We start from the raw sequence: 11,977 nt of genomic DNA on the forward strand, positions 1-11,977 counted from the left end.
TACAGACTTGAACTGAAGCCAGTAAGTCATGATTAAGACTGTCAGCTTGGCCTAAGCAAATGACAATAGTATATTGAGAACAACTGAATAAAAGCTGATCACTTTTGGTCACTAAAGCTGCCAAGCAGATGTATCCAGCTGTACTTCTTGAAGATTTTGTGTAGCTCTCTCATTCTGGAAAGCATTGGTGAGAAATGAAACCAAATAGAAACACAGACTAATCAAACACTAGTCTGTACCTGTATAGGGCAATAGGAACTCTGTCTTTCCTGTTGCATTTATGTGCCAATCTTTATCTCCCTGTTGGTCCCCTGTGTGGTTGTATTAGGTTGAAAACTCTCGAGAGTTTAAATGAAAACATGACCTAAATGCCCAGCATCAATGCAGTATTCACTGTACAGTGTGAATGTTCACAATAAAGTACTAGTTAGTAAAACAAGAAGTCTTGATTACAGTGATTACCACAGTATAGCAGTCAGTCTGTGCTGCAAATCCTGAGAAAAGTTTGCTGAGGGACCAATTTTTTTAAACTGGGATGATGTAATGGTATAATACAAAGAAACCCAGAAATTTGTTCCAAACAGCAGCAGCCTCTACCTTCATCTGTAGCTTAAGTCTGCCAAGCCACAGTATGAATGTGGCAGATATCATTGGAGCCTGAGAGCAAAAAGGACTGCTTGAAGACCTGCATTCAGTTTCAGAAAGTAAAATTCCAGAGATGTCCTTCATGGCTATACATTTTTTCATTAATACCACATTATATACTTTGCAAAAAACTCCACCAGAGAAAATGTTTTGCTTCACTGCAGAAGAGCTATATCAACAACAATTCTGCAAGTTTTTTTTCTATTCTACTATCAAATCACAAAGTGACACTACACCAGCCTCATAAACACCAGTCTAATAGAGGTAAATCCAGGCGCAAAATTTTCACTGCAACTTATAAATCACTTTGTAGCATCCTTATTTTGGGGTGTCTCTGCCAGATGTAGTTACACTCCACTTTCGCCCCACTTTCATCAACAGTCTGCCACCATAGATCAGCTGCTGTGAAATGCATGTAGCTTAGATTATTGATAGCTATGTCAGTTATTATTTCCTATGCAAAACTCAGTCACCTCAGAAGCCATCTTAGTCACCATCAGAAGAACATGAATAGAACTAGTCCTCACCAGACACTTGAGTCTGAGCAATTGTTACAACTTTTGCTGTAGAGGTGTACTTAGTCCTTTCGTAACATTTCACACACGGTAGCTAGTTCAACCTTTTTTGCCATCCTGATAGGCATCCAGTTGTTAAATAGACTTCTATTTAAAGTATATCTATTCTGCAATCCAAAAGTGTGACTGCTGATGAGGCAGACATTTTTAACTTACCTTTTAGAGGAAAAGGAAGTGACAAATATGACATCAATCTTTAAAGGTGTTTTAAGGGTAATCCTGAAAATACATATTTGAAAGGCAAAATTTAGGCCATTAAAATAATTCCCAGATACATAAAGAATATTCACTGAGATCAGTATGACATCCTAGGAAATAATCTATATTGCTTTTGTAGATGGAAGTCATAGCTAGTATAGCAACTAGATTTATCTAAAGAAACTACTTAGTACATGTGGGTGAGCGTGAGCTAACTGATAATCATGTAGTTAAACTTTCAGAAAAGCTTCCAGCCTTGCTCCTCATCAAAGGCTGGTTCCAAAGGTATTAATTACAAGATAGGAGACAAGAAAAGGCCAAGAAATAGCAATATATTAAAAATAGGAAATATAGAAGGAAATGGTTGTTTTTATCAAAGGGGAAGATGCCACAAGATTGCTACTGAGATCTATGCATTTTACATATTTATAATATAGGTAGGTGATAAAACTTGTCAACAACATTGGAGGCATGTAATGGATTCCCTACAAAAAGTAAAAATGTGCTAGGATGCTTTATGTTGAAAATAATATGACCAAAGGGAAACAGCTGCAGTTAATTAAATTACAAACAGGGAATGATTCCAACAAAATTATCAATGAACAGGTTTAGCAACAGGCCAAACAGGAAGACATTCACTTCTAAGCCTTCCAATGAACATGAGCAAGTTTTGCCTGCAAAAACAAGGTTTTTGTGTGCGGATTAAGTCAAAATTGTAGATAAATGTTCCTTGGGTGAGAAGCCAGAAAGAAAATCTAGGATTTTGTTCACCTGACTAGACACAGGAAGGAAGGAAGCTGCAGTCACCATGGGGAGTGCTTCAGGGCCTCTGCAATTTCCCCCAGTGGATAGCTGTGGTCCCTCAGGAGTAACCCTGGCAAAGTACACTTATGGGACTGGTTGCATCAGCACTTCTCCCAAGTACTTAGCTCTGCATCCTGCCCTGTGTTATTAAAGAGCAGGGATAGTTATGTGCTTTGGGGGAACTGCCTGCTACCTGGACTGAGACACACTTGGCATTGTTGATTTACCCATATAATGTTTCCAGCACCAAGTCCCACAGCTCAGCTTTCAACAACTGAATTCAGAAGATGAATCAAGCCTATTAAGTCACTCCAATAAGAGTGGAAATAGAGTAAGAAAGAGGATAAATACCTGGTAATACCATGGAGAAATATAAACTTAGGGCTGGGGAAACTTGTTCCAGCTCGTGGGAATATTTTGTATTAATATGTGACCTTAATATATTCTTTTGTAGTCCAGTACTGTAAAAGAGCCGAATCACTCTCCTATTGAACAGTATATACAGAAAATAACAAAACACAAATGTTTCTCTGTACACTACACATGGGCCATCTGTAAGTAATACCATCTTTTTCCTTTCCTTAATATTTCAGCCTTGACTAAGAAGGACTTAGAGTTCAGTCTTTCCCTTTTGGCTTTCCTTAGAGCAAGCCAGATGCCTCATGGAGCTATCAGCATGGTTTATTTTTCCTGGCTTGGATGCAAACCTCTAGTTATTAATATGAGACTGAGCTCTGCTAGCTGACAATTTAAGATAAAGTAAATTGGAAGTGACATAAAGGAGCGTGTGGGTGTTAATGTGCGTCACCAAGGTTCTTTTCTGACATCCTGAAAGGTCTCGTCTGTATGGTCGACACTAGCAACCTTTACCATTGACCCTGAGCTATTAAAGGGTAGACACTCTCATTGATTTGTAAAAGTGACAGATGTGGCATGTGGTTGTAAATTAGCCATGTGAAGTCAGTCTCCAGAGATTTCCAAGCGTGTTTTTTCCTTTGCTATGATTTGTGTTTGCCCATTTGCCAAGCTGTATGAAGCGAAGCACTTAACTCTTTTTCACCAGTCATCTTGCTGTACACTTTTTTTCTGAGTTTGGTTGGGTTTTTTTCTTTTTTTCCTTCTTCCTCTCCACCTACGATACTGTGATTCATAGGGCTAAACTTCTGCTCGTTCCTTAAGATGCTTTTCTTTTTCTCATCATAGTATTTCTGAAGAAGGTTACCAAAGTCATATCAGGATAAATTGAAATCTCCTTCAAACCGTTGAGCCCTAACTTTTATTTACAAACGTATATATAAGGATGTATGCATAAATATTTTCATTGATTTGGCATATAGCAGTATGTCTGGTCTGGTGAAGACTTAAGCAAAGGCTTTGTTAACAACTGAACTATAGCTGTGGCTCACATACACTGCTGACACAGAAACCCAGCTGTGACACAATTCCACAACTTGAGACAGGGCTAAATCATCTTATACAGCATCAATTGCATAAAGCAAAAAGGATGATAACAGGCAATAAATGTTATTTTCTAAGCTGAATCACATGATTTGCTTCAGTCTTCTAACAGGTATCTATAGTGATTGCATGAAATTAAGACTTATGGGTGACCTAGAACCACCATGTGGTCCATTCCCACCAGGCTGACATTAGTTAGAGCACGCAATCTGCCTTCTCTGTTCAGTCTGCTTGAGAATTTCTTTCATGGAAATTCAAACATGCCTTTGTAATGCTGATTTTATGTACTTGTATTGTATTTTATCTGCTACAATAAATCAGAATTCCATTTATGCAAAGATTAGCTGGATAACCAACCCTCTAATAATTAAATTTAAGGCATCTAAGCACTTATCACAAAAAGTACCTATGTGCCACTGCTACAAAACCAAACCCAAAGCCAAACGAAAATATGTCAAGACAAATTATTTCCTGGACCAAATGTCACTGGCTGTAAAAGCACCATGACAAAATGTGCAGGTTAAAATGTCATGACCCTGTAAAACTACTATTCCGCTTCTTATTCTAAATCACTTCCAATTATGTATGGTAAGGTCTTTCTATTTTGAAGCAGAAAATACTTTTTCTGAGAACTTCAGGCTGGGCATTCAGCATGGATCCAGAAGTGAAAGGTTCAGAATTTTAGCTGCTAAGCCACCAAATAATCTATCCTCTCATCCTTTTCTTTGACACATTTCCAACAGTTATTTCTACTGAGTGCTCAACGCCAAGGGGAGGGCTTGTTCTGTAGTCATGGTAGACTCTCTGAAATCATCTTCCAGGCTTTTTAGGCCAGTTCATAACACTGCTGTTCTTTCCAGCTTTAGCCAAATGCATATAAGCACACCTTTAAGCCAGTGCTGTTTCAGGGTGAGATGTTGGTCCCTAAAGTTGACTTTGGCAGGGGTTGGAGGGAAGATTAAATTTACAAACTTTTTTCCGTGCAACTACCATGTGATCACTATTAAATCTCAGTGCACTGAGATGACTCCAACACCTGCCCAGATCACCTCAATGTTATCATATACAACTTCTATCACAGACATTGCTGAGGCAAGCTCACTTCCTGAGAGAAAGAGGAACAACTGCAAGAATGACAGGATTCTTTAGTGTTAAAATTTAGTACCAAGCTACGCTACTATAATCTTCACAGTAGAAACCACTGTCTCATCAAGCTGCAGAATCTCAGGTCACAGTGTTAATGATTTATGTGTTCAGAACTGCTGTTTGGAGTGGTTTTGGAAGGCTAGGTTAACACTGTAAGGGGCTGTAAAGGTTTTAAGGTGTTTCAGTGGTGGGTGGTTTTTTTTTTTGTGTTTTTTTTTTTTTTTTTTTTTTTATAGTAGCTTCTAAATATTTTATAATTGTTCATTTTAAACCTATTTCCTGGTCAATCATTCGCAAGCTACTCATTCCCACCTTTTAGTAAAGTCCAAAATCGAGTGTTACTATGGAAACTGCTACAGATGTAACAGCTGCAATTCACAAGAAAAAGAAGGAAAATGGATCAAGAAGTGTCACTTGCATTATGCAAAATTTAATAGCTATGTATGAATTGCATGCTGTGAATGAGGCCTTTTGTGAACCCAAAAACTTAGAAAGGTCACCCTAGCACTAGAGGAAAGGATTCCTAAGTCGGTAAATTAATTGCTTCCAGAATTCCTATATGAAAAAAGGACTATTTAGAATCTTTCTAAAGTCCATCTGTCTTTTCATACAAAAAAAATATATTTTTTTTAATCTTTTAAGTGTTCTTAGCTTGTAACCTGTTTTTTGCACAGGGTTGTTTCGTGTTTTTTTTAAACAGAAAAGTTAATCCTAGATTTCTTTAGGTCTTAAACTGCTTTAAGTACAACAGATATGCCAGCAGTGTTTGTTATGAAGTTGTCAGCTATGTCTTTTATTTGCATATTTGAAGGTATTTCCCCCTACTTTCTTGAATACATCTGTGTATTCAGCAAAAGAAAACTGGGGGATGAGAACTCAAAAGAATAGAAGTACTTTAGTAAACAAAAGCTGTGCAGGCATGTACCCAGCCTGTTTCTTTTATCAGCTACAATATTTTTACACCCCTATAAATCCCACTGACTGCAAGCAGGTTTCTGCAGACATGGCCTGGAGAGCCTTTGAGAGATGAGGGAGAATCAGGCCTTTTGTCTAGTGCTCAGCCACCATCAATTATTTAGGAGCAAAATTATGTGACATTTTTCTTTCAATTATGCTGTTTAACAAGGCTTGGGAGTTAATACTGACCCAAAGATGTTTTATCCAAGATATGCTGTAAAATACTCTGCTCTCTGTAGAATAGATCTCCCTTGGCTCTCAATTAATGACTGAAGCCATGCAGCTGCACTAAACCAACTAATCTCACTTGACTGGGGCTGAAAGCACCTCTGTGTTTTTTAAAAGATTTTTTGCTCTCCTCTAAGTATATTGAGAAGAACCATTTGTGCTGGACACACAGTAATAAAAATTTGTCAAATCTGTCAGAAGATTTGGCTAAGTACAATCCTTCAAAGAGAGAAGTGTGTAAAAAACAGAAGGTATGCTGCTTTATTATTACTGTGGAGGCTGTGTGATCTTCCGCCTCACAAAGATCTGTTTAACATGTATGAGTGGTGCTGTGAGTCTGTATCCAACACCATCCTTATTGTTTTTCATCCAGCAGTTTAGTCTTCAGCCTGGAAACTCTTGCCTTTTGCCCTTGACTTCACAGTTCTGCAAAAGTGACTAAGTACATTCCCAAGCTGTGCATTTTACACACTGAACAGTATGTAACCCTTTAAATATTATGACATCCACTGAGGCATGCATCACATGTAAAGAGGAAATGCTTAACAAGTATATTTTTAACAAAGTCTTATTTCCACATAAAACTCTGCCTGGCATCACAGCTTCTGAAAAACTGTAATGACGCACTCAATTGAAAACTCAGTGCAAATGCAAATACAGTTTCTGGATTTGACAACCACCTGCCCCCTTTACAGCTCCGTTATTTGCCATTTGCTAACTTGATCATAAATTGTGGGGCTCCTTTGAGAAATAAATTCCTTCCTTCTCTGCAAAACTTATTTCTTGCTTTTGTGTCCAACTATTTTCTTTTCACGTGTGCAAACAACATCCCTATACTGACCTGACTGGTTTTGCTCTCTTCACCCACAGAGCAGCAAAACGTGTAGTTTAAGAGTTGCAAAGCAGTCCACTTAGAAGTCATTGCCTATTGTTCGCCTATGTTCCATCATAGATTTCATATTAGAACTGCAAAATCAATTCTGACACCATTCAATCTCGTATTTCTTGATGTTCTGGTAAACTGAGAGGCTACAATTTCAAGGAAGCCTCAAAATCTGTGAAAAAAATACACCTGCAACTCTGTTCAAACCATCTGTCTTTTGGAGATATAGTCCAGCCAATTCAAAAAAACTTCAGAAAATCTCTGATATGTAGTACTTGGGTTTTTTTCTATTCTTTCATCACCTGGTGTGCTTAATAGCCAGAGTGATTACTTTAAAATGCTGCTTTAGCTTTAAACCATGACACTTCATAAATATTTGTTAAATCCCAGATTAAGTGATGAAATTGAGGAAATAGAGGGATTGTTGGTGTCCATCAGACTGATTCAAAGTTATTTAGAGCATGAACTGCAACATAATGAAAAGAAATTGCAGGAAGAGCTATTTGCTCTAAAGGACTGATTCATGCAGCATTTAAAGTTTCCCACACTACTATTTTGTGCATGCTGTTTGCTCCAATACTTCATCATGGACTGCATCCTACCTCCTGTCCTTCAACCAGAGAGGCACTTATGGGCGTGCAAAACTGTTGAACTCCTGTAGTCAGTCACTTAAACCTAGCTGTTGCCTCAGATTGCAGAACTGAACTCTGTGACCCTGTCCTGTAGAAGTGCAGCACAGAGCTTGCAGCCAAGGGAGGAGGCAGCCAGGAGGACAGCTTTCAGCCAGGTTTTTGGTGATCCAGGGACTGAGAGGAACTCAGCATGTCTACAATAGCCCTAGGAGCATGTCTGTCTTCCAACAGACTATACATACCATGATCCGCTCTGCAGCCTAGAAGAGGCAACATGGCCCTTTGTGCTTGCTGCCTGATTCTGAGCAAGCACTTTTCACTGGAGCTTGGCCGCCACAAGGGACTTCTTTGCAATCCAGAAAGAAAGGTTTTCATAGTCCTTTCATGGTATTCTGGCCCCTTCATCCTTAAGAAAAAGGACCAATATGGAATGAGGATTTTGCCTGAAGGGTTGTGACATCCCTCCTCCGTATGATCTAAAGCAAGAATTCTTGTCTCAGAAACAGAAGTAATGAATCAGCTCTTTCAAGACATATCGAGAAAGTAAAATCCTTAGAAATGAAAGCCAGGATCCATTTCCTCTTTCTCAGCTGAAATCAGAGTACATCCTTATCCTTCTCCAACCCAAGGAATTATCAGCAGCTTGCACTGTGGCAGATTATCTATCAGCAGACAGGGCTCTGTGAAATCATCTCACTCCCTTCACAAATGTGTCATACATTAAGGTTCCCTTGGAGTATCAGGAACACTGCTCCCTTTCTTTAAGAAAGAATGATTCCTATTTTTTCAGTCCTCTAGCAAATTAGAAACACATAGGAGCATTTCAACAGTCATCTGGTCTAGATAATGATGTTTTTTTCACTTTTACTGATCTCTTCCTTCAAAAGACAAATTTAAAATGTGGCTACAATTCTTAAGTGTCTGATCAGAACTGCAGAGCATGACATTTCACACAGAAGTGGCTTCTCAAACATACATATGATTCAGTGTGAAAAATTTCCATTATCCCAGATGAATTTTATGGAAGAGTGAAATTTCAGGCGCATGAAATCACCAAAAATGGAATGGAAATTTTTCCCCCAGTAAATTTTCCACATAAAAATATCCCCTCTCTTTTAAAGGCCTCTGTTAAAAGCAAAATGTAATAAAGACAGAAATAGACCCTTGTGTAATAGGCATAGTTTAGGCATTTAGCATACCTTAAATTTATGAATTGTTGAGCTATTTTATTTTGTAATAAATGATGAATAATTTATTTATCTCCATGATTCCAGTAATTTGTCCCACATTCTGTGTACTTGCTATTTTGTTTTCTTTTCAAAGAAAAGCCAGCAAGGAATTGATTGACATACTTTGGCTATGGTTATGTACAGTTTTATTTAGGATGGATTTCAGGGACCACACACTTCTTTGTTTTGAAAGTCTGTGTTTCTATTTGAAAAATAACATACATTACTGATCATGTACTTTTTTTCATTAAGACCTTTCTTTTCTGTATCCATACCATTTATTGGTAGAAAGCACTCTACAGCACCTGCAAAATTTGCTTATCTTTACATATATAACAAGAAATACTTATGCTGTCTCACATGGTGTGACAGCCAGGAAAAAATGGAGGATTGCATGGTGAGCCCAGCTGAGTTACATATCCACACCCATCCTATGAAATACATCTGAAAAGGGAAAATGATGGCTATTTATTTTAATGATGTTGGCTTTGGGATGGCTTTATGGTTTATTAATCTCCTCTTATTCTCCTTTGTATCAAGGATAAACTCTAAATGATATTGATAGTTGTTACTGAAACAGTATCATTATCAAAACCACCCAAATAATTTCCATGTACACAAAATAAAGATGAGTTGCAAGGCCCATATACGTATGCAGTAAATGGGATGTGTAACTCATCCAAAATAATTGCAAAAGAAGTTTAGATTATCCATGAAAAATGGAATCCAAAACTAACAGCAATGCTTTGATTTTCAACTGGTCTGTGCTTTATAGTAAGACCTCTTTGGTCATCCTCTAGACTTCATCTCAATAAAGTAAAATCCTTAAATAAAAATAAATTTTTAAAATGTTATTAAGAAAGTCAAGTGAATGAGCAGAATGACATTCAGCTGGAAAACATGGTAACATATTATATGACCCAACCTAAAAAGCATAAGTGGGAGACAGCAAATTGGAGAAATCTGATGCAATTGTTAAGGAATGGAGGTGATTTGTGGAAGAGAAACAGAACAACTGTAGGAATAACATATGAAGCCTGGATGAGAGAATTAAGATTTAGTAGTATAAGTTAAAGCATATCTGACCTTTGATATCACTTCATGCTTTACTTAGCATCATAGGAAGTATGAGTTTTCTAAAGAGAATAGCTCAGTGACTCTCCAGATCTTTATAAAGGCAATCTTCCATGAAAATAGCTGATCATGTGACAGACACTCTAGCAAATGTCTGTCTTCAAAAGAAATAAAATAAAGGTTTTGAGGGCAATTTTTTTAAAGGCAATAATTTGGGTCTTTCAATCACAAGGCAACTTGTTACTATATCTGGTTTAGACTGCAGTGTTGTCTTCAAAAAGTTACAGCACTGGTTTAAAATTGGAGATAATATAACTGTTGGAAGCTGCCTTGAGTGAGTGTAATGTTGAGAGGAACAAATCATGACAAAAATTCAAGATTCCTTTGAAGAAATATTCTACTTTGCTTCTTGCTGCAAAAGTAGTGCACGGTATTAGTATGTATGACTTCCTGATGTTAAAAGTTAGTAATATAATACATATGTGTATTTTTTATTGACCAGAGGCTTGCTTTAGTCATTGGAAGCCTATCTCCAACGCAAAGCCAGTATTAGAACCTTAGCAGAATGAGTTTTGAAACACAACTACCAAATCACTAAATGGTAATCTATTTAATCATTGCTTCACATATAGAACTTAAACTGAATTCCAGGTAAGAATTATCACACATTTACAATGAAAGAAGTCTAAGAGAAGAACCTAGGAATTATGGACATCACGCGTTTTTTTAAAAATGGAAAACATGTCCCATAGCTGCCTCTATATGACTGGAAGAGCTTACATCTACAGAAGTATAACTATGTAATTCCCTTATGGATAAAGAAAACCCAAACCCCTGTCTGTTTGCATGCGGTGTTATGAAGCCCTTAATCCATACTTGTCAGACATCATGATTGATGACAGACAGCAGAAATGATGCATGTGTGCTGTGTTATTGCGGGCTGAGAACAGATTACAGTATTTAGATAGCTTTTATGTCCGGTCACATGCTGGTGACACTATATATCAATGCCAGGTTTAAGACATCATAGAGGTGCTCTGGCAGACATGGGGAGAAATCTCCGGAGATTAAAAACTGTTCCTATAAGTGTCATAATTATGAAAGTGACAGGCAATCTGCACTTGTGCTCAATCCACCCTTTACAGAAAATATAGGGTTAGTCTCAGAAGTTCTGTCTTTCCATTAAGAATGAAATGGACAGGTTCTCTGTAAAATACTTATTTCCTTTCTTTAGCAGTATGACCCAAAAGGGCCCTGTCTGTCAGCACTGATCTTTTTCCTCTGCTGTATTCTCAGAGGTTGAGCACCTTGAGCATGTGTTGTGCTGGACACACCAGAGCAGAGACACAGCCTCCTGGCTGCAAGGTAGCAGGGCAGCGAACACCAGCCAGCCCTGTGATGCTGAAGCTGGTGGCAGGACCACACGTAGGAGGGTGATTAGCCTTCAGAAAGGCTCCAGTGAATTTCAAGAAATCACATCTGTTTTGAGCATCCTTTGAACACAATATTTTTCATATTTTCATTGCATATTACTAAGGTACAGCATTTTTCAGCAACACAAAACAGACCCAGGATCTGAATGTGACCAGCATGACTCAAATCATTGTGTATGAATTTCTGGATTAAGAAGGAATTGCTAGAAGTGCCAGAAGAGGACAGAGGCAACATGCCTCTCTGTAAGGCAAGATGTGATCTCCGAGAATCACAGAATGGTTGGGGCTGGCAGGGACGTCTGTATTTCATCTGGTTCAACCTCCCTGCTCAAGCAGGGCCACCTAAAACCAGGTGCCCAGGACCATGTCCAGGCAGTTTTTGCATATCTCCAAGGTGTAAGACTTCAATTTCTCTGCACAACCTGTACCAGTGCCCAGTCACCTTCACAGTGAAAAAGTGTTTCCTGATGTTCAGGTGGAACCTCCTTGTCAAGAGTCCACTACTTTCTGACTAGGTTCTTTTAGATATTCTACACATGGAATGTATAATGTTCAATATCAGCTTTACTTATCTGAAGATTCTTGATGTTACATGGAATTTCTGATTTAGCAGACTGATACAAAATAATTACATAACACAATACAAATCTAAGTTACACATAGCAAAATACAGGTAGCCACTGCAATAAACAGTTTAATCACGATGACAATGTGA

The sequence above is a fragment of the Athene noctua genome, chromosome Z, assembly GCF_965140245.1.
Source record: "Athene noctua chromosome Z, bAthNoc1.hap1.1, whole genome shotgun sequence".
Taxonomy (NCBI): Eukaryota; Metazoa; Chordata; class Aves; order Strigiformes; family Strigidae; genus Athene; species Athene noctua.